This window comes from Equus caballus, chromosome 6, assembly GCF_041296265.1.
Source record: "Equus caballus isolate H_3958 breed thoroughbred chromosome 6, TB-T2T, whole genome shotgun sequence".
NCBI lineage: Eukaryota > Metazoa > Chordata > Mammalia > Perissodactyla > Equidae > Equus > Equus caballus.
In genome coordinates this window covers 70773404-70796753 of record NC_091689.1, presented here as the reverse complement: position 1 = coordinate 70796753, position 23350 = coordinate 70773404, and the positions used below count along the sequence as shown (strand labels likewise).

Here is a 23350-nt window from a genome sequence, read left to right as displayed (position 1 = left end):
TTTAGATAATCTGGGTAGACCTGATTCAATCCATTGAATGGTCCTAAGAACAGAGCTGAGGCTTCCTAGAAGAAGAAGAAATTCCACCTGTGGACAGCAGCTTCAGCCCACCTCCAGAGTTCCAGCCTGCCCTATGGACTTGCCTAGCCAGCCTGAGCAATTGCATAGGCTAATTCCTTGCAGTAAATCTCTTAATCTCTATCTCCCACTGTTTCTGTCCCCTGGATGAACACTGACTGATATGGATTTTGGCACCAAGAGTACTTGTAAGAAAGCAGACGGTGGTAGACTGAATAATCACATTCACCCTTCCCTAGGATGTCCATGTCCTAATTTCTGTATTGATACAGAAGAGACTAAAAAAAATTATGGCACTCTTTTGTGCACCTTTATGCAAGTAAATTTGAAAGCCTAAGTGAAATGCATAATTTCTTAGGAAAATACAGGTTACCAAAATTGAAAGCTTGAAAAAGACCAACTCCCACAGATAAAGTAGGCAATTTTATCAAGGATCCAGCTAACAGAAAAGCACAGGCCCAGATGTATTCAAGGTGAATTCTAACCACCAGATATTTCAACTGCTAGAGAAATTTATTTGGATCATGGAAAAAGAGAAAACTTTCCAACCATTTTTATGTAGCAAGTACAATGTTGACATTTAAATCTAACAAAGATAGCACAAAAAAGAAAATTGCAGACTAACATTGCTTATGAATACTGAAAGAAAAATCCTAAGTAAGATATTAACTATTTGACTTCAATACACATTAAGTAAACAAGACCAAGGAGAATTTATATGATGAATCTAAGGGTATAGATTAAGAGAAAATATTTACAACACATATAACAAACAATTAATATCCAGAATATATGAAGGATTCATTCAATCAATAAGAAAACCAAACAGAAAAAATGAGCAAAGGTTACAAATAAGCCATTCAAAGGAAAAGCAATAAAAAACATAAAATTCATATTGATGAAGTATAGGGAAAAATGCATAGCCATGTTCTATTGGTGGGACTATGGAAATCAAAGCCCTGTTGTAATAATTTCAGCAAAATTTAAATGTGCATCTTTCCATCTTGAGTTCCAATTCTTATTATCTAAAAGAAATTCATTATTTCTATACACAAAGATCCACGTACATCCAAATGTTTACTCTAGTATTTCTGCAACTGAAAAAAACTTGAAATAATCCAAAGATTGAATAATAGGAAAATGGTTAAGTTCTAGACATGCATACTACAAAATACACAGCAGCTATTTAAAATATAAGCATTAAATCTGTACCAGTGATATGAAACTATCTCCAATATATTGTGAAAAGTGAAGAAAGCAAGTCATAAAACAAGTAAAATAGTATGATACCACCTATGGAGTAAAAGAACAATTATATATAAATTACTACCTCCACATATGCCAATGTATTTAAAACAATTTTAAGGATGCACAACAAACGATTCACAGTAGCTACTTCAGGAAACCGCAGCACCTTGGGATTCTGGGTTAGAAGCTGAAGAAGGACGTTAACATTCAACTCTACTTACATCTGCATTTTTAGTGTTTTAGGATGATGATATATCATAAAGTTTAAAAAGTCCTGTATTATAATAGAGATTTCTTGAAACTATATCGTGCCCTGGTAGAGGTTAAGTTAGCCAATTCATCCTTCTCCCAGGACAGAATCACAGCCTGTGACTTGTTTTCTATTGTTTGATTCAATTTCTTTTGAAAGGTCGCCACTTGCATCCCTTGTCACATTTCCCAAGCGGTACGACTAACATTTCTGTGACCGGTTAGCTCAGTTAGCTTGAGTACAATGCTAAAAACATTGGAATTAATATTTGCATAGAGTTTTATTTTAGCTCTGTTCTCAGAAAATGGACTATATTGTTAAGTTCTACATCCTTCAAATATGGAATCAACCCAGACCCATCATATGCCAACCCAATACCATCATATGCCACTGGTCTCCAGAAAAAACTACTTGTGAAGGCCCTGGCTCATTATTAGATTTATCTCTTGATGGATTTAATTGACATTAGACAGCAGGTACTGGATTCTGGGTAAACAAAGGAGAGCAAAAAGGACATGGCTCTTTCCCTCAGAGTTTATAGTTTAGAGTCAAGAGAAAATCATGTGAAGAATTACAGTGAAGTGTGAAACATACAATGACATGAAAAACACAGTATAATCTAGGAGTACAAAAAGTCTAGCAAGTCAGGGAAGGCTTCCCAGGGGAAGTCACATTTAAGGTGAGACACAAAGAATGAGTGAGAGTTAGGTAAAGAGTTGAGGAACGCTCTATGCATCTCACAGAGTTACCGTTTCCTACCAAAAGTCAATAAAGACACAAGTACTTAGATCTTTTCAATATGGCCCTAGATATCCACCTGTCTTAGTCCGTTCAGGCTGCTAGAAAAAAATACCACAGACTAGGTGGCTTATAAACAACAGAAATTTAACTCTCACAGTTCTGGAGACTGGGAAGTCCAAGATCAAGGCACAAGCAGATTCCATGTCTGGGGATGTCACCTTTCCTGGTTCATAGACCAAATCCTTTTTGCTGTAATCTCACATGGCAGAAGGGGTGAGGGATCTCTCTGGGGTCTCTTTCATAATGGCACTAATCCTATTTATGAGGGATACACCCTCGTAACTTAATCACCTCCCAAAGGTCCCTCCTTCAAATACCATCACACTGGGGATTAAGTTTCAGCATATGAATTTGGGGAGGACACAAATACTCAGTCTATAGTGCTAACCAAATGTTATGCTACCAGCAAAATTGCTATAGTATGGATAATTTAGTGATAATTTACAATATAAACTTTGTAAAAAGTCTGCAAATTGTAAGTAAATTGTAATTGTTGAAATATGAGGAACTTTCAGGAATTGTTCTAATATAAAAATTTGACATAGCTTTTCAGAAGGAGGAAGAGATCCTTGAACCCTGGCTTCTCACCGAATATTTGCACTTACTGGAGGGGAATGTGGGCAGTGGGAGAGGAGATTGTCAAAGACAGACTGTCAGGTGGTTTTGTTTTGTTTTTTTTTCAAATTTCTTTCATTTTGTTGTATTTCACTTCCAGAGTACAAAAATGTCTGTCCTGTTACCAAACCCATCATAACACTGTCTTGCTTTTGTCCACATCATCCCGCTTCTGAGAAATGCCCATCCTTTACTTTACTAACTGATAACTCCCATTGATTTTTTCAAGACTGAGCTCTTGTTCTGTGAAGCTTTCACTCAAGGCAATACTGTTCTCCTACAGTGCTGTGTGGTGCCTCCACACTTGTTCGATGTTTACATGTCCACATCTTCTGCTACATTATGAGCTCTATGACATCAAGGTCTATGCCTTATTTACACTTCAATCCTCAGAGTCAGTATGGCACCTGGCAAGTAGTCAACCTATAAAAAAGAAAAGTAATTATATTTCAAGTTTATATTACTTGGGAATTAGCTTAATCACTCATATCTAGAAGCTATAAAACCAGGCTGGATATCTTGCCCTTGCCCTTGGGACTTCTGCAGTCACCCAAGGCAGTCTAACTGAGGTATCTGCTTTGTATATTCTAAGAAATGAGTCACAATAGCCTTTTAACCTTAAAAATATCAGTTCCTGCTCTGTGAGATGTGACTTAGTCCAATATTGAAGGCCTCTGCTATTCCTTTGAAACTCTAACATCCAATTCAAAAAGTTATATTAAATACATTCTATGCATTCCTCTGCCTATCTGATTCACCAGTTCATCTCTGAAGACAGGAAATGCCCTTGAGAAGAGCCTGCTATGGTATCTAAAAGGCTATTAAAACATTCATGTTTTATGGCCTATTGTTTCTTTTCCAGGCACCCCTGCTGCCAAAAATAAAGAAGAAAGTGCTTAAGTTGTTGTATCCCACTTCATCCTATACTTTTCCAGAGGGAAATGATGGATGTTAGTGGTTTGGAGATAGAAGGCAGTTGGGGGTTTGACCAAGCACATCTTAACAGTAGTGCCAGCTTCCCAATCAATGACATGCAAAAGAACAGCCGCTCTAGTAGTATTCTTAGTCTTTGAGGTTTAAACCATAAGCCACACGCTTCAACTGTAAGCAACTGAATAATTCGTTAGTCATCAATTTTATAACCATTAATTTACAAGAAATGCTTTTCTAGCCAATAATTTATTATTACAAAATATACTGAGAATAACACAAATGTTCAACTGTAGAAGATTAATTAAAATATAATATGGCATGTAAACAAATACTGTTCACTCATTTAAAAATGAGTTTATGGATTCTGATTTGTGCTGGGAATATGCATCATAAAAATGACATAAATATTAAATGGTGAGAGAGAATTCTTGTATGTCACATTTCATTTTAAATTTTTTCTAATACAAATAGTACATTTGTGTATTTTAAAAGTAAAATGATACAAAAAAGAATAAAGAAAAAACCTCAGAAGATGAAATTTGGGAGATATATATGAATTTTATAAGCATAAAAGTACTAGTATCAATAAGATCTAACGTTTATGGTGTTTTATTATATATCACTAATCTTTGTAAACAATTTGCATGTATGAAGCTAATCCTCACAACCAACCTGAGACAGATACTATTATGTTTCCTCTTATACAGAAGAGGAAGCTGAGGCATGGAGAGATTAAGCAAATTGCTTACAGTTGGGATTTGATACCAGAAAAATCTTGTTCCAGAGTCTGAACTCTTAACCAGCACAACTATGCAGTCTCAGTTGTAACCAAAATGATGAGTTAATGAAATCACTCAAGGAGCTTAGGCAGTGGACCAAAGACATGGCTTTGGGAAACATCACTAAAAGATACGCAGACATGATGTAACCCAAAAAATAACCAATAACACCAAAAAAACTGTTATAGAAATATGAAGAAAACTAGATGACGTGAAGCCAACTAATCCAGGGCAGAAAGAGATTTTTCAATAAGACAAGAATCAACCTGCCCGAGGCTGCTGAAAAGGCAAGATAGGGATGGAGTTGCTCATTGATTATGTTTTGATTGGTAGAGTTTTTTGTTCATTTTTGATGGAGAGAAATCAGGTAGCTTTAGTTTGAATGAAAACATTATTATTAAAAATGAAAACATTCAATATGCTGATATTATGCTAAGTTAAAATTAAGAAAATGTTAATAATAATAGATCGGGGACAGATAAAATGGTGCCAACAATGAACTTGCTCAGGGCCATTTTTCTTCCTTTTCTTTCTTTTCTTTCGGTAAGAAGGTTTAACATAAGATCTATTCTCTTAACAAATCTTTAAGTGCACAATACTTTTTAACTATAGACAACGTTTTATAGCAGATCTCTGGAATTTATTTATCTTGCACAACTGAAACTTTATACCTGTTGAATAAAAACTGCCCATTTTCCCCTCTCTTGAGCCTCTGACAACCACCACTCTATTGTATGCTTCTACCACTTTGACTATTTTAAGTACCTCATGTAGGTGGAATCGCGCAGTATTAGTCCTTCTATGACTGGCTTATTTCACTTAGCATAATGTCCTCAAAGTTCATCCATGTTGTCACATATTACAGGATTTTTTTCTTTTTTAAGGCTGAACAATATCCTACTGTAAGAATAGACCACATTTTCTTTATCTATTTACCCATCAATGGACATTTAAGTTGTTTCCACATCTTGGCTATAGAGAATAGTGCTGCAATGAACATGGGAATGCTAATATCACGTTAAGATACTGCTTTCAGATTTTATTTTTGATAAATACCCAGAAGTGGGATTGTTGGATCATATAGTAGTTCTATTTTTAAATTTTTGAGGAATCGCCATACTGTTTTCTATAGTGGCTGTACTATTTTGCATTCCCACCAATAGTATACAAAGATCACAATGTCTCCATATCTTTACCAACACTGGTTTTTTGCTTTTTGATAATGGCCATCCTAACAGGTATGAGGGGAGACCTCAGTGTGGTTTTGATTTGCATTTCCCTAATGATCTATGACATGGACCCACTTTTCATATACCTGTTGGATATTTGTGTGTCTTCTTTAGAGAAATGTCTATTCTAATCCATTGCCTATTTTTGAATTTGGTCATTATTATCGCTATTAAGTTGTAGGAATTCCTTATATATTTTGTAGATTAACCCCTTATCAGATACATGGTTTGCAAATATTTTCTCCCATCCCATAAGTTATCTTTTCACTTTGTTGACTGTTCCCTTTCCTGAGCAGAGCCATTTAGTTTGGTGTAGCCCCACTTGTCTCTTTTTGGTTTTGTTGCCTGTGCTTTTGGTGTCATATCCAAGAAATCATTGCCAAATCAATGTCATAAAATTTTTCCCAAGTTTTCTATTAGGAGTTTTAAAGTTTCACATCTTATGCTTAAGTCTTTAATGCATTTTGAGTTAATTTTTGCCTATGGTGTAAGATAAGGGCCCACTTTCATTCTTTTGCATGTGGATATCCAGTTTTTCCAGCACCATTTGTTGAAGAGACTATCCTTTCACTATTGTATATCTTGGTGGTCTCATCAAAAATCAGTTGTCCATATATGTGTAGATGTGTTTATGGGCTCTCTATACTGTTCCAGTGGTCTATATGCCTGTCTTTATGTCAGTACCATACTCTTTTAATTACAGTAACTTTTTAATATATTTGAAATTGGGAAGTGTGAATCCAGATTTCTTCTCCTTTTTCAAGACTGTTTTGGCTATTCAGGGTCGTTTGTGGTTCTGTAAGATTTTAGAATTGTTTTTTCTATTTCTGTGAAAAATGCAATTGGAATTTTAATAGAGATTGCATTGAATCTATAGAGTGTTTTGAATAATGTGGACATTCAAACAATGTTAATTCTTCCAATTTGTGAACATGGGATGTCTATTTATATTCTTTAATTTCTTTCATCAATGTTTTGTAGTTTTTCAGAGTACCAGTGTTTCACCTCCTTATTTAGATTTAATCCTAAATATTGTATTCTTTTTGATGCTACTGTAAATGGAATATTTTCCTAATTTCCTTTTAGGATATTTCATTGTTACTGTTCTTCGTGTTCCTTGTTAGTGATTTTTGTGTGTGTGTGTGTGTGTGAGGAAGATTGGTCCTGAGCTAACATCTGTTGCTAATCTTCCTCCTTTTGCTTGTGGGATGCTGCCACAGCATGGCTTGACTAGTGGTCCTAGGTCTGTGCTGGGGATCCGAACCTGTGAACCCAAGACCACCAAAGCAGAGCACGCAAATTTAACTACTATGTCACTAGGCCAGCTCCCTGTTAGTGATTTTTTATGTTGATTTTGCATCCTAGAACTCTACTGAATTGTTTATTGGTTCTAACACATTTTTGTGACACCTTTAAGGTTTTCTGCATATAAGATCATGTCATCTGAAAAAGAGACAATTTTACTTCTTCCTTTTCTGTCAGGATGCTTTTTTTTCTTTTTGTTGCTTAATTGCTCTGGCTAAGACTTCCAGTACTGTATTGAATAGAAGTGGCAAAAGTAGGCGGCCTTGTCTTTTTCCTGATCTTAGAGGAAAACTTTCAGGTTTTTTTTACATATTTTTTTTTTTGAGGAATATTAGCCCTGAGCTAACGCCTGCCGCCAATCCTCCTCTTTTTTTTTTTTTTTTTTTTGCTGAGGAAGATTGGCCCTGAGCTAACATCCGTGCCCATCTTCCTCTGTTTTGCATCTGGGACACCTGCCACAGCATGGCTTGACAAGTCAGCACCCAGGACCCAAATCGGTGTACCCCAGGCCACCGAAGCAGAATGTGCGAATTTAACTGCTTCACCACTGGGCCAGCCTGAAAGTTTTCATCAATGAGCATGATGTTAGCTGTGGGCTTGTCATATACGGCCTTTATTATGTCAAAGTAATTTCTTTCTATTCTTAGTTTGTTGAAGATTTTTATCATGAAAGGGTGTTGAATTTTGTCAAATACTTTTCCTGCATCTATTGAGATGATCATATGATTTTTATCCTTTATTCTGTTAATGTGGTATATCACATTGATTGATTTTTATATGTTAAATCATTTGTGCATGCCAAGGAAAATCCTACTTTGTCACAGTGAATGATTATTTTAATGTTCTGTTGAATTCAGTTTGCTGTTATTTTGTTGAGGATTTTACCTCTATATTCTTCGGGAATATTGTCCTGTATTTTTCTTTTCTTGTGTGTCTTTGACTTTGGTATCAAGATAATGCTGGCCTCCTAAAATGAGTTTAGAAGTGTTCCTTCTCCCTCAATTTTTTGGAAGAGTTAAAGATATAGATCTTGCTTGATATAGAGCTGTTCAGATTTTCTATTTCCTCATGATTCAGTCTTAGCAAGTGGTATGATCCTAGGAATTATGCATTTATCTTAATTTATCTGATTTGTTGGCATATAATTGTTCATAGTTCTCTCTTATGTTCCTTTTTACTTCTGCAGCATCAGTTGTAATGTCTCCTCTTTCTTTCCGATTTTGTTTATTTGAAGCTTTTTTCATTTTTTTTAGTCTAGTTAAAAGTTTATCAATTTTGTTTATCTTTTAAAAAAACCAACTCTTAGTTTTGTTGATTTTTTTCTATTCTCTATTTCATTTATTACTACTCTAATTTTTATTATTTCTTTCCTTCTGTTGACTTGAGTTTAGTTTATTCTTCTAGTTCCTTGAGGTGTAAAGTTAGGTTGTCTATTTCAGATCTTTTTTTATGTTGGTGTTTATTGCCATAAACTTCCCTCTTGGTACTGCTTTGCTGCATCCAATGAGTTTTGTTATGCTGTGTTTTATTTTTGTTTGTGTCAAGATGTTTTTTAATTTCCCTTTTGATTTTTTTCCAGATATAATATTCTTGGTTGGCAGATTTTTTCTTTCAGCAGTATGAATATATCTTCCAACTCGCTTCTGTCTTACAAGGTTTCTGCTGAGAAGTCCACTGATAGTCTTATAGGCAAGTTGCTTTATTCTTGCAGCTTTCTAAATTCTCTCTGTCTTTGAATTTTGACAATTCGACTATAATGTGTCTCAGTGTGGATTTCTTTGGGGTTCATCTTATTTGAGACTTTTGGGCTTCCTGAATCTGGAAGTCCATTTCCTTCCCTAGATTTGGGAAATTTTGTGCCATTATTCTTTTACATAAGCCTTCTAGTCCTTTCTCTCTTCTTCTGGGACTCGTGTAACGCCTATATTGGTCTCCTTGATGGTGTCCCATAAGTCCCTTAAGCTCTCTTTACTCTTTTCATTATTTTTTCTTCTTACTCCCCTGACTGGATAATTTCAAATGACCTGTCTTAAAGTTTGCTGATTCTTTTTCTGCTGGATCTAGGCTGGTATTGAACCACTGTACTGAATTTTTCAATTTAGTTATTGTATTCTTCAGCTCCAACATTTCTGCTGTTGTTTTTTTAACTTTCTGTCCCTTTGTTGAAATTCCCACTTTGTTTGTAAATTATTCTCCTGAGCTCACTGAGCATTTTTATGGTGATTATTTTCAAATCTCTGTTGGGTAATTAATATATCTCTGTTTCCTTATAGTTAGTTTCTGGGATTTTATCTTGTTCCTTTGTTTGGATCATATTTCTTTATTTGTTCATTGATCTTGACTCTTTGTGTTGGTATCTACCCATTAGAAAAATTGCTACCTCTCCTCGTCTTCATGGGTTGGCTTTGTACAGGAGAAGACCCTCACCAATCAGCCTTCCCAGATAGTCTGTGGATCTCTTAAGTCTTTGTGCTAGTCCAAACCACTATCCTTGATCTTAGCAGCTGTTAGGCATTTAGAGAATGCTAAGTTAGATTATGCTTAGCATTCTGAGACAGGCAAGACAGAAGCCAGTCCCTCAGTCAGTAGCCAGAAAAGTTGGAACATTGGATGTGATGTCCAACTCTTTCCCTATCCAGAATGGGAGAGAGAAACTAGGAGCTGAGTTTTTCACTTGCTTGTTCTGCATTGAGCCAGGAGGAGCTGTGGTGAGAGCCTGTGCTTCCTTGGACAACAATTTTTTGTTTTCTGGAGCCCAAGGGTCTAGTGTATCTTGGGTCCTGTCAGTTCTCTGATACAGGCAAGACAGAAGCCAGTCCCTCAGGTAGCCCTGAGAAAAGTTAGACTGTTGAACGTGCAGTCCAACTCTTTCTCACCCCAGGGAAAAGCTGGGAGCTGAGTTTTCTTTACTCACTTGCTCACTCTGCACTTAGCCAGGAGAAGGAGCTGTGGAAAGTGCTCATGCACTAGTTCCAAACACAATCTTTGTTCTCAATAGCCCCCAGAGGTCTAATTTCTGATGGGTCCTATCAGTGCTTTGCGACAGGTGAGACAGAAGCCAGTTCCTTGGGTAGCCCTAAGATAAATTGGAACTTTAATGTGTAATCCAGCTCTTTCCCTTTCCAGGGAGAAGCTGGGAGCTGGGGATTTATTCCCAATAATATGTGCTGTGGTGGCAGTGGGGATTATGATAAGGTGGTATCTCAAATTTTCCTACTGGTTTCCATGTGGCTGGTTTTATGATTGCCTGGGATGTAGGAGCCCCTCAAATAGTTTTTGGTTTTCTCATAAAGAGAAATTATCCATGTACTATTATTGAATAGGTGTATTCATGAGGAGAAGGAGTGGTCAGGGCTCCCTATTCCACCATCTTGCTGATGTCAATTATTTACTTTCTTTTTTAATGCTCTTTAAGTAGCCAATGATCATAGGCTCCAACTGAGAAAACAATCTAAATTAACCCATTAATATTTTGTATTAGAAAATAGATCTGCCTCAGTTAACAAAAAAGTTCAATGGCCAAAAGAAAAAAACCTCCAACAAAACTACAAATATATGTTAAATAAAGATATTTTAAAAATACAAAAAAGACTCAGGGATGATAAATGATGGCAAACTGAATATAAGTTAAAAATGTAATATTAGTGTTAAAAAATCTAATATGATAACCTGGATATGATAAAAGGTATATCAACGTGCAAAAGTCAGAAAGTAATAATTATATTACTTTCAGCATTAATCAGATTCTTACAGTATCTATCACACTTCTTAAAAGGATTCAAGGGGCCAGCCCCATGGCCGAGTGGTTGAGTTCGTGTGCTCCACTTTGGCGGCTCAGGGTTTCACCAGTTTGGATCCTGGGTGTGGACATGGCACCACTAATTAGTCCATGTTGAGGCGGCATCCCACATGCCATAACTGGAAGGAACCACAACTAAAATGTACAACTGTGTACTGGGGGAGCTGGGGGTGTGGGGAGAAAAAGCAGAAGAAAAAAAGAAGATTGGCAACAGTTCTTAGCTCAGGTGCCAATCTTTAAAAAAAAAAAAGGATTCAGAAATAAATCTAAATGCGACAGAGTGGATTAAAATTAGGATCAATGTAGAAATGTTTAATAGAATTAAAATTGAAATCTAGAGTAAAGAATGGAGGGTTCTCATTTCATTACCAAATTTGATTTTGCGAGTTAAAAGGCTGCTGAGAAGTATTACCTAGCCATGGAAGTGAAAATAAACGTAAGCCAAGGAGCAGAGCTTCTGTTTACAATAATATATTAGACATTATTGAATTGTGTTCCTAGCTCACAGTCCTTCTCTCAGTCCCTATGTTTCCTTGGATTAATTCCTGAAAATTATTTTTCAACTTGAAACCGTCCTCCTGTGAAATTTGATTAGTCCAGGATGGGCTGTGACAATAATTAGAACTAATGGAGTATAAGGTAACTCAATTCTTCCTGGACAATTTATATGTAAACTCAGGCTTATCAAAGGCACGTGCTTTTTCACGGTGTTACCCTTTTGTTAGAAAAAGAAAGCAAGCTGTTCCATAGAGAGAGAAATAGAGAATAAAGCACACTTATGGAAATGCATAAATGCAAGAAATTTTGGAGTTGGGGTATCATGGTGTTCTAGATTTAGGGTTCCGCTCATTATTACATCACTGGCCTTGGAATATATGGGACTGTGTCCGTAGGTAATAAATTTCTTTTTAGTTGATGTTAGTTCAAATGAATGTCGTTGCTTGTAATTAAGAAAATTATTACTAATCCAATGGAGAAGAATCTTTTAATTATGAGCGACAGAATGTTCTGTAAAATACTATTAACGTGAGAATAGAAGCATCTTTGGGTGTTCTTGTTCACAATCATCTTCACTCTCCACTTAGGCTTTTCCACTGTGCCCTTCCCCCACCTTACATTGCCTGCCTGGAGTATCACGAGGGCTTCAGAATAATCAAAATGCTACTAATCACTCTCCATACCCACACATTCAGCAGGCAATGGCCATGTTAATTGTCTTTAGCTGAGATTCATATAATGTCATTTTCCTGTTCCAGTTAGGCTTCCTAAGCCCTGTGCAAAGTGCTCCTATTCACATTTCCTTTGCATCACAAAAACTGGACTATTTAATATTTTCAGAATATGCTTATAATTTGTCTAATTTCATGCTTTCGTTTATGCCTTTCCCTGCACTAAAATTATCCCTCAATCATCCCTGCCAAATTTCAGCAAATTATTTAAAACTTATTTTAAACATCACCTCCTCCATGACTCTACTTGATCACTCCATCAGTAATTAAAACCTTGTTGCAGTTCTCCATAGCAATTATTTTTCTGTTTACATAAGCAATGCATGTTACTGTAGATTTGGAATTTACATTTAAGAGCACTTAGCTGAATGAGAGAAGATTTGCTAGCCTAGGGATCAGGTAATGGACCCTGTGTACTTCTGGACACAGACAAACCTCATAACTTCTCTAGAAAGTACAGGGACCATCTTTTTTTTTTGTTTTATTGAGTTCATAATAGTCTACAACATTGTGAAATTTCAGTTGTACATTATTATTTGTCAGTCACCATATAAGTGCTCCCCTTCACACCCTGTGCCCACCCCCTAGACCCCTTCCCCAGTAACCACTGAACTGTTCTCTTTGTCCATGTGTTTGTTTATCTTCTACATATGAGTGAAATCATATGCTGTTTCTCTTTACCGTCTGGCTTATTTCACTTAACATAATACTCTCCAGGTCCATCTAAGTTGTTGAGAATGGGATGATTTTATCTTTTTTTTATGGCTGAGTAGTGTTCCATTGTATCTGTATGCTATATCTTTTTTATCCAATCATTAGTCGATGGGCACTTGGGTTGTTTCCATGTCTTGGCTACTATGAGTAATGCTGTAATGAACACAGGGGTGCATAAGTCTCTTTGGATTGTTGATTTCAGGTTCTTTGGATAGATACCCAGTCCTGGGATGGCTGGGTCATATGGGATTTCTATTTTTAGTTTTTTGAGAAATCTCCATACTGTTTTCAATAGTGGCTGAACCAGTTTGCATTCCCACCAGCAGTGTCTGAGGGTTCCCTTTTCTCCACAACCTCTCCAACATTTGTTATTTTTTGTCTTAGTGATTATAGCCATTTTAATAGGTGTAAGATGATATCTCAATGTAGTTTTGATTTGCATTTCATTATTAGTTATATTGAACATCTTTTCATCTGCCTATTGGCAATCTGTATATCTTCTTTGGAGAAATGTCTGTTGACATCCTCTGTCCATTTTTTGATCGAGTTGTTAGTTTTTTTGTTGTTGAGATATATGAGTTCTTTATATATTTTGGGTATTAATTCCTTATCAGATATGTAGTTTACAAATATCTTCTCCCAACTGTTAGGTTGTATTTTCGTTTTGTTGACGGTTTCCTTTGCTATGCAGAAGCTTTTTAATTTGATGTAGTCCCATTTGTTTATTGTTTCTATTGCTTCCCTTGTCCAGTCAGACATGGTACTTGAAAATATGCTCCTAAGACCCATGTTGAAGAATGTACTGCCTATGTTTTCTTCTAGAATTTTCATGGGTTCAGGTCTTACATTCAAGTCTTTGATTAATTTTGAGTTAGTTTTTGTGTGTGGTGTAAGATACTGGTCTGCTTTCATTCTTTTGCAGGTGGCTGTCCAGTTTTCCCAACACCATTTATTGAAGAGACTTTCCTTTCTCCATTGGATGTTCTTGGCTCCCTTGTTGAAAATTAGCTGTCCACAGATATGTGGGTTTATTTCTGGACTCTTGATTTTGTTCCATTGATCTGTGTGTCTGATTTTATGCCTGTGTCATGATGTTTTAGTTACTATAGCTTTGTAGTATATTTTGAAATCAGGGAGTGTGATGCCTCCAGCTTTGTTCTTTTTTCTAAGGACTCCTTTGGCTACTCAGGAGCTCTTTTTGCTCCATACAGATTTTAGGATTCTTTGTTCTATTTCTGTGAAAAATGTTGGAACTTTGATAGGGATTGCATTGAATCTGTGGATTGCTTTAGGAAGTATGGACAATGTAACTAGGTTAATTCTTCCAATCCAAGAGAATGGAATATCTTTCCATTCGTTTGTGTCTTCTTCAATTTCTTCCAACAATGTTTCACAGTTTTCAGTGTACAGGTCTGTCACCTCTTTGGTTAAGTTTATTCCTAGTATTTTATTCTTTTTGTTGCAGTTTTAAATGGGATTGTATTCTTCATTTCTCTTTCTGCTACTTCATTGTTAGTGTATAGAAATGCAATTGATTTTTGTATGTTGATTTTGGGTCCTGCAACTCTGCTATATTCATTTATTATTTCTAAAAGTTTTTTGGTGGAGTCTTAAGGATTTCCTCTGTATAAAACCATGTTATCTGCAAATAGTGACAGTTTCCCTTCTTCCTTTCCAATTTAGATCCCTTTTATTTCTTTCTCTTGCCTGATTACTCTCACTAGGACTTCCAATACTATGTTAAATAAGAATGGTGAGGGGATGGTCCTTTGGCTGAGTGGATAAGTTTGTGTGCTCCGCTTCGGTGGCCCAGGGTCTTGCCGGTTCAGATCCTGGGCACGGACATGGCACTGTTCACCAGACCATGTTGAGGCGGTGTCCCATATACCACAACCAGAAGAACCACAACTAGAATATACAACTATGTTCTGGGGGGCGTTGGGGAGAAGAAAAAAAAAAGATTGGCAACAGATGTTAGCTCAGGTGCCAATCTTTAAAAAAAATTTAAAAAAGAGTGGTGAATGTTGGCATCCTTGTCTGGTTCCTGTTCTTAGAGGGAGCTTTCAGTTTTTCTCCATTGAAGATGATATTAGCTGTAGGTTTGTCATATATGACCTTTATTATGTTGAGGTACTTTCCTTCTATATTCATTTTATTCAGAGTTTTTATCATAAGTGGATGCTGTATCCTGTCAAATCCTTTCTCTGCATCTATTGAGATGATCATGTGATTTTTATTCTTCATTTTGTTAATGTGGTGTATCACGTTGACTGATTTGCAGATCTTGACCATGACTACATCCCTGGAATAAATCCCACTTGATCATGGTGTATGATCTTTTTAATGTATTGTTGTATTCGATGTGCTAGTATTTTGTTGAAGATTTTTGCATCGATGTTCATTGGTGATATTGGCCTGTAATTTTCTTTTTTTGTATTGTCCTTGTCTGGTTTTGGTATCAGGGTAAGGTTGGCTTCATAGAATGAGTTAGGAAGCTTCCCTTCCTCTTTAATTTTTTGGAGGAATTTGAGAAGGATAGGTATTAAGCCTTCTTTGAATGCTTGGTAGAATTGGTGAGGGAAACTGTCTGGTCATGGACCATCTTAACTGACATAGACTATTTATAGACGTTACAAGTTGGAAAGAAACATTGCTTGTTTTGCAAAGGTCCCAGACACCTAGTGGAACTGGATTTTTACCCATTGGATCATAAACTACGTAGGAGTGGAACATGGCTTTACTCTATCTGCAGTTCTACAGTGCCTAGAACAGTTCTTGGCACACACACGCCCTTAAGAAAATTATGTATAGATATATAGAGATCATGTTTACATGCCATGTATACACACACATGCGATTATACATGCTTTATGTATATATTATATATATCGTATATTATAAATAATATAAAACACATTATATTATAACATTATATAATATTAATTACTTGACGTGTGAGGTTAGATTATTAATCTGAGATTTTTAGTCTTTTAAAAATATGAATATTTATAGTTATAAATTTCCCTATAAGCATTGCTTTACCTGTATCCAATGTTTTGGAATGTTGCATTTTCCTTTTAATTCATCCCAAAGTATTTTCTAGTTTCCCTTGTGATTTCCCTTTTGATCCATTTGTTATTTAATAGTGTATTGTTTAATATCCACATATTTGTGAATATCCAAAATATCCTTCTGTTGTTGATTTCTAATTTAATTTCATCAGATCAGAAACATTCTTTATATGATTTTATTCTTTATAAAGCATTGAAGTTTGTTTTGTGGCTTAGCGTATGTTCTACCCTGGGTAATACCCCATGCATGCCTAAGAAAAATGTGTATTCTATTATCTCCGGGTGGAGTGTTCTATAGATTTGTATTAGGTCTAATTGGCTTATAATGTTATCCAAATCTTTGATTTATTGTAGATCTTCTGCCTAATGGTTCCATACATTATTAAAAGTAAAGTATTGAAGTCTCCAATTAATATTACATTGTCTTTTTCTCCCTTAAATTTTGTCCTCTTTTCCTTCATGTATTTTGGGCTCCGTTGTTAGGTGCATATATGTTAATAGCTATTGTATCTTCTTGATATATTGACACTTTTACCATCCTTTGTTTCTATTAATATTTTATCTTAAAGTCTGTCTTGTATTACATTAGAATTGCCACTCTTGCTCTCTTTTAGTGAGTGTTTTGTTTCTATCTTTTACTTTCAACCTATTTGTGTATTTGAATCTAAAAATGTCTGGCACACAGGATGCAGTTGGATCACGGGTTTTTAAAACATATTCTGCCAGTATCTACCTTTTTATTGGAATGTTTTATCCATTTACTTTAAATGTAATTAACAATAAGAATTTCTGCCATTTTACTATTTTTTCTGTATGTCTTATGTTTTTCGTCCTCTCTTCCTCCACCACTGCCTTCTTTTGTGTTAAGTAGATATTTCCTATTTTTAATTTCCATTTTACCTTCTTTTTGTTTCCTTTACTATATGTAGTTTGAGTTTTTTCATAGTAGTTGCCTTGGATATTATAATTAGCTTCTTAATTTAAACCAATCTAGTTAGGATTAATACTAATTTCTTTCAAATATGAAACTTTGATCCAATATAGCTTCATTTCTCCACTCTTCTTTGTGAGTGTATTGTCATATAAATTATATCTTTATACATTATAAGTCCATGAAAATAGTTTTAGAATTATTGCTTTATGAAGTTGTCTTTTAAATCAGGTAGAAGAGTTAAAAAGAAAATATACGTTTATAATGTCTTCATATTATATTAACTTTATCATTACTATTACTGGTGCTCTTTATTTCTTTGTGTGGACTCAAATTACCTTAATTTCAGCCCAAAGGACTCCTTTTTACTATTTCTTATAGGACAGATATGCTAGTGATAAATTCTCTTGGTTTTTATTTATCTTAGAAATCTTGATTCGTCCTTTTTGAAGGACAGTTTTGCAGAATATAGAATTCTTGGTTACCAGTCTTGTTCTTTCAGCACTTTTAATGTCATCTCACTGCCTTCTGATCTCTGTGGTTTCTGATGAGAAATCAACTGTTAATCTTACTGAGAATCCCTTATACATGATAAACTCTTTTCATCTAGCTGCATTAAAGTTCTCTCTTTGTCTTTGTCTCTAGACAATTTGACTATGGTGATGAAATCTGTTCAGTTAGCTTGTTGATCAGCTAATAATTGGTAAGTGATTTCCTTAAGTACTTTGAATCAATTGGTCTTCTGCCCTTTGCCGAAGAACTCTGTGTTTGTGTTGCAGCATACCTTCAAGGCTCAGGACGTTTACAACGTTAGTCTTCACTTCCTGCTTACACAGGAACTCAAGTTTAACCAGAGGTAAGAGATTAAGGCCCTTTTAGGTCTTTCTTTGCAAGTGCATATGTGTGCAACCTTTTAGATCCCCAGGAATGCTATGCTATAAAAATATGCTTCCCATTTATTTTAAGTGTTTAAAGTAAGCAACCTGGAAAAAGGGACAATCCTTAAATGAAGGAAGTCATCATGAGAAAGGACATCTATCAGCCTTGGCCAGACTAAGAGATGTGATTATAATGGTGTTATGAATGTGATTTCAGGTATTTGTGAAGTTATGTTTGATTTCTCTGACCTTTCCCATCTCATCCCTAGGGCCTAAGCTCACTGAAAAGAAAAGGGGGAGAGCACTCAGAACATGTGGCATGTTTTGACAAGTCCCTATTTGGGGGACTTTAGATTGGCTCAAATAATTTGACATTATAGATAATGCTGAATGAATTCTTCTGTGTACATATATTACTCAATTTTCTTATTATCTTTCAAAGGTATATTTTCAGATATAGAATCATTTAATCAAAGCATAAGCTTTTGACAGATATTACAAGAACTCTAAAGAATAGTTATACCAATAGCAGTGTCTGAAATTATGTTTTCCAGAATTTATTGCCATGTTTAGAATTATTTATTATTATTTTTAATCTTTAAAAATATGATAGGTAAAGCATAGTATCATATTTTAAACTTCATTTCTCTGATTACTATGGTGGTTACACATCTTTTCAAATAATTTATTATTTTTGTTTCTTTTTTTCCAAATGTCCTAGGCTTATTTGTTCATCTTGTACTAGATGTGGTTTTCATTCTTTCACTTCTATGAACCCTTTATATGTAAAGGAGAATAAGACATTACAATAAAGTATAGTGATAACACACTATTAAATGTCACACATATTTTAGATATTTTTCCTAATTTGTAATTTGTCTTTTAATTCTTTCTGTAATTACTTCTGTTTGTTATTTTTATTTAAAATTAATGCATGATGCCAGGTAGATCCTTACAGAAACTCCCACAGGGGGACTAAAATTTTCTTTATGCTGAAACATGAAAACTTTTCCCTATTTATGAGAACAGAGAACATTATATTACAATAATTTTTGCTAAGTAAGGTTTGCCAAAGAGCTTTGTTCCCTATGTTAACTTAGCTGCATGTTTGCATTGAGAAGCACAAGTAGAATATGCAAATTCCATACCTTTGTTTAGATCTGTTTAGAGAGAGGATTTGTTTAGAGAGAGGATTTGTTTACTTTCTAATAGGATTTCCTAGATAGGAACTTTGCATAATATATTGGGATTAATCCCTGTGAAAGCTATGTGTGAATTTTATTATTAGTCACAGCCTCTGCCCTCCCACTCTGTGAAATGTCTAAGAAAAGGATAGAGACAAACTCTCCAGTTGCATGAGAAACAGCTTAGTTATAGGCTACTGCCCGCACCCACATATACACTCACGTAACACAGACCCACACAACATACAAAGTCTCCCTTGAGCTGTCAGTCATTCCAAATATGAGTAAGAAATAGGGACCCAGAAAATTAAAATTTTCTGTGTTCAAGCAAACAGCAAAGGCAATATAGGAATCTAAGAATTTAGGTTTTAAAATGAATTGTGATCGATAGGGTATGCTAAACACTGACCAGTTGATGTCTCTAATAATTATGAAATATCTAATTCACTTTAATTAAAATGTGATTAAACCCAAATAGTGAAGACATCTTTATTTAGGACAGAGACAAAGTTCCATACTTACAGGGAAAAAACTCTACACAGGAGAGAGATGTATATGGTAAGTTTTTGTAGATACTAGTCTTCCATTTTTTATTTGTTGAATAATAAAAAGAACTTCAATTAACATAGCACTTACTGTGTACCAAGTATTTTTCTAAGTGCATTATATATCACCTCATTTAATATTCAAACCACTCTGTAAGGTCGGTAATATTGTTGTCCTTATCTTAAAGATATGGAAAATGAAGCACAGATTTAAGTTCCTGCTCAAGGTCACAGAGCAGTAATTTTATCAATGTTTTCCATAATGGCTTCTTTTTATGCTCTATTTTAGAAAAGATTCTCTCACTACCAGATTATATACATACTCACCCGTTTGCTCTAACTTTTTTATGCATTAATCGTTACATTTAACTCTTATTTCACCTAGAATATATTCTCAGATGGCATGAGGAAAGTATCAACTGTATTTCATTCATTCTAAGACACAAATTTTTCATTTTAACATCTCTGAAAGCAGAATTCCTCTTAGAACCAAAGAAGTCTTACCATCACTGTCCGTCAGGCCATAGTCCTCACTTGATCCTGTCTGGTGTGATCAAAACAGTGTCAACAGGTTCTCATCAAGATGGCGCTGTGAGCAGACGTTGAACTCACCTCCTCCCACAAGCACAACCAGGTTACAACAATTTTAGGAAGAATCACCCTGGATTGAAAACTGAAAACTGGATAAAGAGAACCCCCACAACAAGGGACAGTCCTGACGAAAGCAGAAGAGGCAGTAACTCCGGGCAGAGAGGAAAAAAGCCACCTTTGGGAGCAGCGGAGCTTCTCAGCTGGCCAGGCGGGAGCCAACCTAAGGTACGAGCCCTCCCTGGAGGAGTGAGGTTCGTAGCGGGGGCAATACTGCTATAACCATCCTTCGGACTCAGCCCAACTGAGAGGGCGGTCTTACTGTCTGTCTTTGCTGCCTATCAACTGCAGCGAGGACACCCCAGAAAAGCTATTGGCCGAAAGCCGAAAAGATCCGGGTCTTAAAGGGCCCACGCACAAACTCACTCATTGCAGCAACCTAAAGTCACCAGAGAGAAGGCTGACTGTCGTTTGGTGAAACAAGACTCACCTGGTGGGCTCTGGGGGCATCTTGGTGAGCGGAAGATCCTCTCGGGAGACCGAGACATTGGTGGGGGCCGTTGTTATGAGCTGGTCCAGGCGTGCTGATACGGACACAGGTGGGGGCCATTGAGGTGCGATCCTTGGGCTGTTAGCCCGGGGGGGGGGGGTCTGCCACACCCACTAGAGCACAGATTTAATCCAGTTCAGCCAGGGCAGGCAACCCGCCCTAGGGACTGGCCCCACCTAACAGCAAGCCCTCAGGCTACTTTTCAGCCTGCATTGACTGGGTGTCTTGATCCTCTACAGGCAGGCAAAGGTGTCTGCCTCTGTGGGGCAGGGCTTGTGTGAGGACCAGGTGAACTGTGGGGGGCATTGGGGCAGAGGTGGAGGCCTCTGCAGTGTGGTGTTGGGGTACGCTCCACGGGGTTGAGAAGTGTGCATGGACCAGGACTGTGCTGACAGTGTATGTGGTCCAGAGGAGGGTGAGGCTTATCAGCGGCAGAAGACTTGTGTTTCACAAATAGCCATAAAAAGGATCAGCCCACCTTCCAAAGCCTGAAACAACTGAGTGCCTCCATGCCAAGGCCTAGCTCTACTCAGCTGCACTCGTAAGAGAACTGACATCAGCCTTGTTGGCCTCAGACCTATCACAACTGTACACCCCAAGCCTAGCAACCAGCTACACTGGGTACCAATCCAATTAAGAGGACAGTTGCAATAAGAGTGTGCTAATAGGCAGGACCAAGATAGCGGAGTGATTGGTCTTCTTTGTCCCCCCCCCATTGAATCTACAACTAATTGGACATTCACCGATTAACAAAGGATATCCAGATAGTATCTCAAGACGCCTAAGAGTCTCGTGCTTCTATACATTGGAAGGCGGATGGACTTCCCCCCCAGGAGGAGGTGGAAATAATTGAAAACTCTCTGACACCCGACCCCTGGTTGGCCTAGCTCCTGCAGGAGGCTCTCTTCCAGCAGACTCCCCCATAGCATCGCCACACACCAAGGGCAGGAGTGTGCACTCACCAGCAGAGTGACAGTGGAAACAGGTGACAACAGCCCTACACAAGCCCCCCGTGATTACACCTAAGCCCAGGGGGAATCCCGAGGGTCCTGCACCCACCAGCAGGGAAGGCCTCTGCTCACCATTAGCAGGGAGGCCCCGCCCAGAATCCAGGACAAAGGGAAGCTCCTGGTGGGCAGATTCCCCGGCCCAGCACCAGACCGGAAGCTGATGCTGGGCCCATGGTCTCTGGCGCATGGGTCGGTGCAGGGGGTGCCTGGACTTCCCGTGGATGTGCTTGGGGACTGGGTGGAGCTCCAACACTGGCTCTGCGGCCCGGGGGGACACTCCAGGGTCCCGCACCCCCCCAGCAGGGAGGGCCTCTGCTCGCCACTGGCAGGGAGGCCCCGCCCAGCATTTGGAACACCAGGAAGCTTCCTAGAGCAGAATTCCCCACAAGGCAGCAGCTTACAAGCCACCGCCAGGCCCACAGACTCTGACCATGTCCCAGACGAGGCAAGGGGCTCCCAGAGATCCCGTGAGAGTGGAATGGGGCAGAGTGGAGCTCCAGTGAAATGGCTATGTAGCCCGGGGGGAACTCCAGGTTCCTACAGCAGCCTCAGCAAAAGCTTCTGCACAGCACTAGTGGAGAGGTCCCAACTGGCAATTGCAAGGCGGGAAGGCCCTGGGGCAAAAGTAGCACAGCTAGGTGAGCTAACGACAGACTGCAGAAGATACCTATAGCTCTGCTGGGACCTATAGTGGACAAGTGTGATCTTGTGGGCTCTGTTAGGGACAAAGCGGTGATTATAGGTGATCCTGCTCCTGGCTGCTGGGAAAGCCCACAACACTGCTGCAGACCAAAAGAAGGGAGCGCGTCTAAGGGGGCTGCAACAGTAGGCACCAGCAGCCTGAGGCCCCCTTGCGATTGCCCCCACAACCAACGAGGGACCCCACAGGACCACTGTGACTATGAGGAGGGGTCCAGGTCCAGTCAGTAACAGCTGACAGGGTTCCTGGTTGGTGCGGTCTAAACAGCTGTCCCCCCCACACCAGTTGCAACAAGTGGAAGCAGCGACTAAACTTTATCTGTATGCGGAGGCACAAATCCATGCCATAAAGCAGTATGAACAAATATATTAAAGATCCAGAACAGAAGGAAAATGATAAGCACCCAGAAAACAATCCCAAAGACAATGAAATCTATAACCTAAATGATGATGATTTCAAAACTGCCATTATTAAAAAACTCAACGAGTTAAAAGAGAATTCCGATAGACAACTCAATGAGTTCAGGAGCTATGTCACAAAAGAGCTTGATACTATAAAGAAGAACCAATTAGAAATACTGGAGATGAAGAACACAATGGAGGAGATTAAGAAAAATCTGGACTCTCTGAACAGTAGGGTCGATAATATGGAGGACAGAATTAGCAATTTGGAGGATAGGAATATAGAAATGCTGCAGACAGAGGAGGAGAGAGAACCAAGACTAAAAAGAAATGAAGAAACTCTCTGAGAATTATCAGACTCAATTAGGAGATGCAACATAAGGATTATAGGTATACCAGAGGGAGAAGAGGAGAAGGGGGCAGAAGGCCTGTTCAAAGAAATAATAGCTGAGAACTTTCCAAACTTGGGAAGAGAGATGGAACTTCATGTGACAGAAGCCAATAGATCTCCA

At 37.6% G+C, this 23350-nt stretch overlaps 1 long non-coding RNA gene across 1 annotated transcript; it reads right to left on the bottom strand.

Annotated features, from left to right (window-relative positions):
- Positions 1-572: 572 nt before the first annotated feature.
- On the bottom strand, positions 573-20556 carry LOC138924674 (uncharacterized). Its single transcript, XR_011439731.1, has 2 exons — positions 20094-20556; positions 573-3415 (listed from the first exon to the last, which is right to left on the bottom strand). It is a non-coding gene; the product is annotated as an uncharacterized lncRNA (long non-coding RNA).
- Between the last annotated feature and the right edge of the window lie 2794 nt (positions 20557-23350).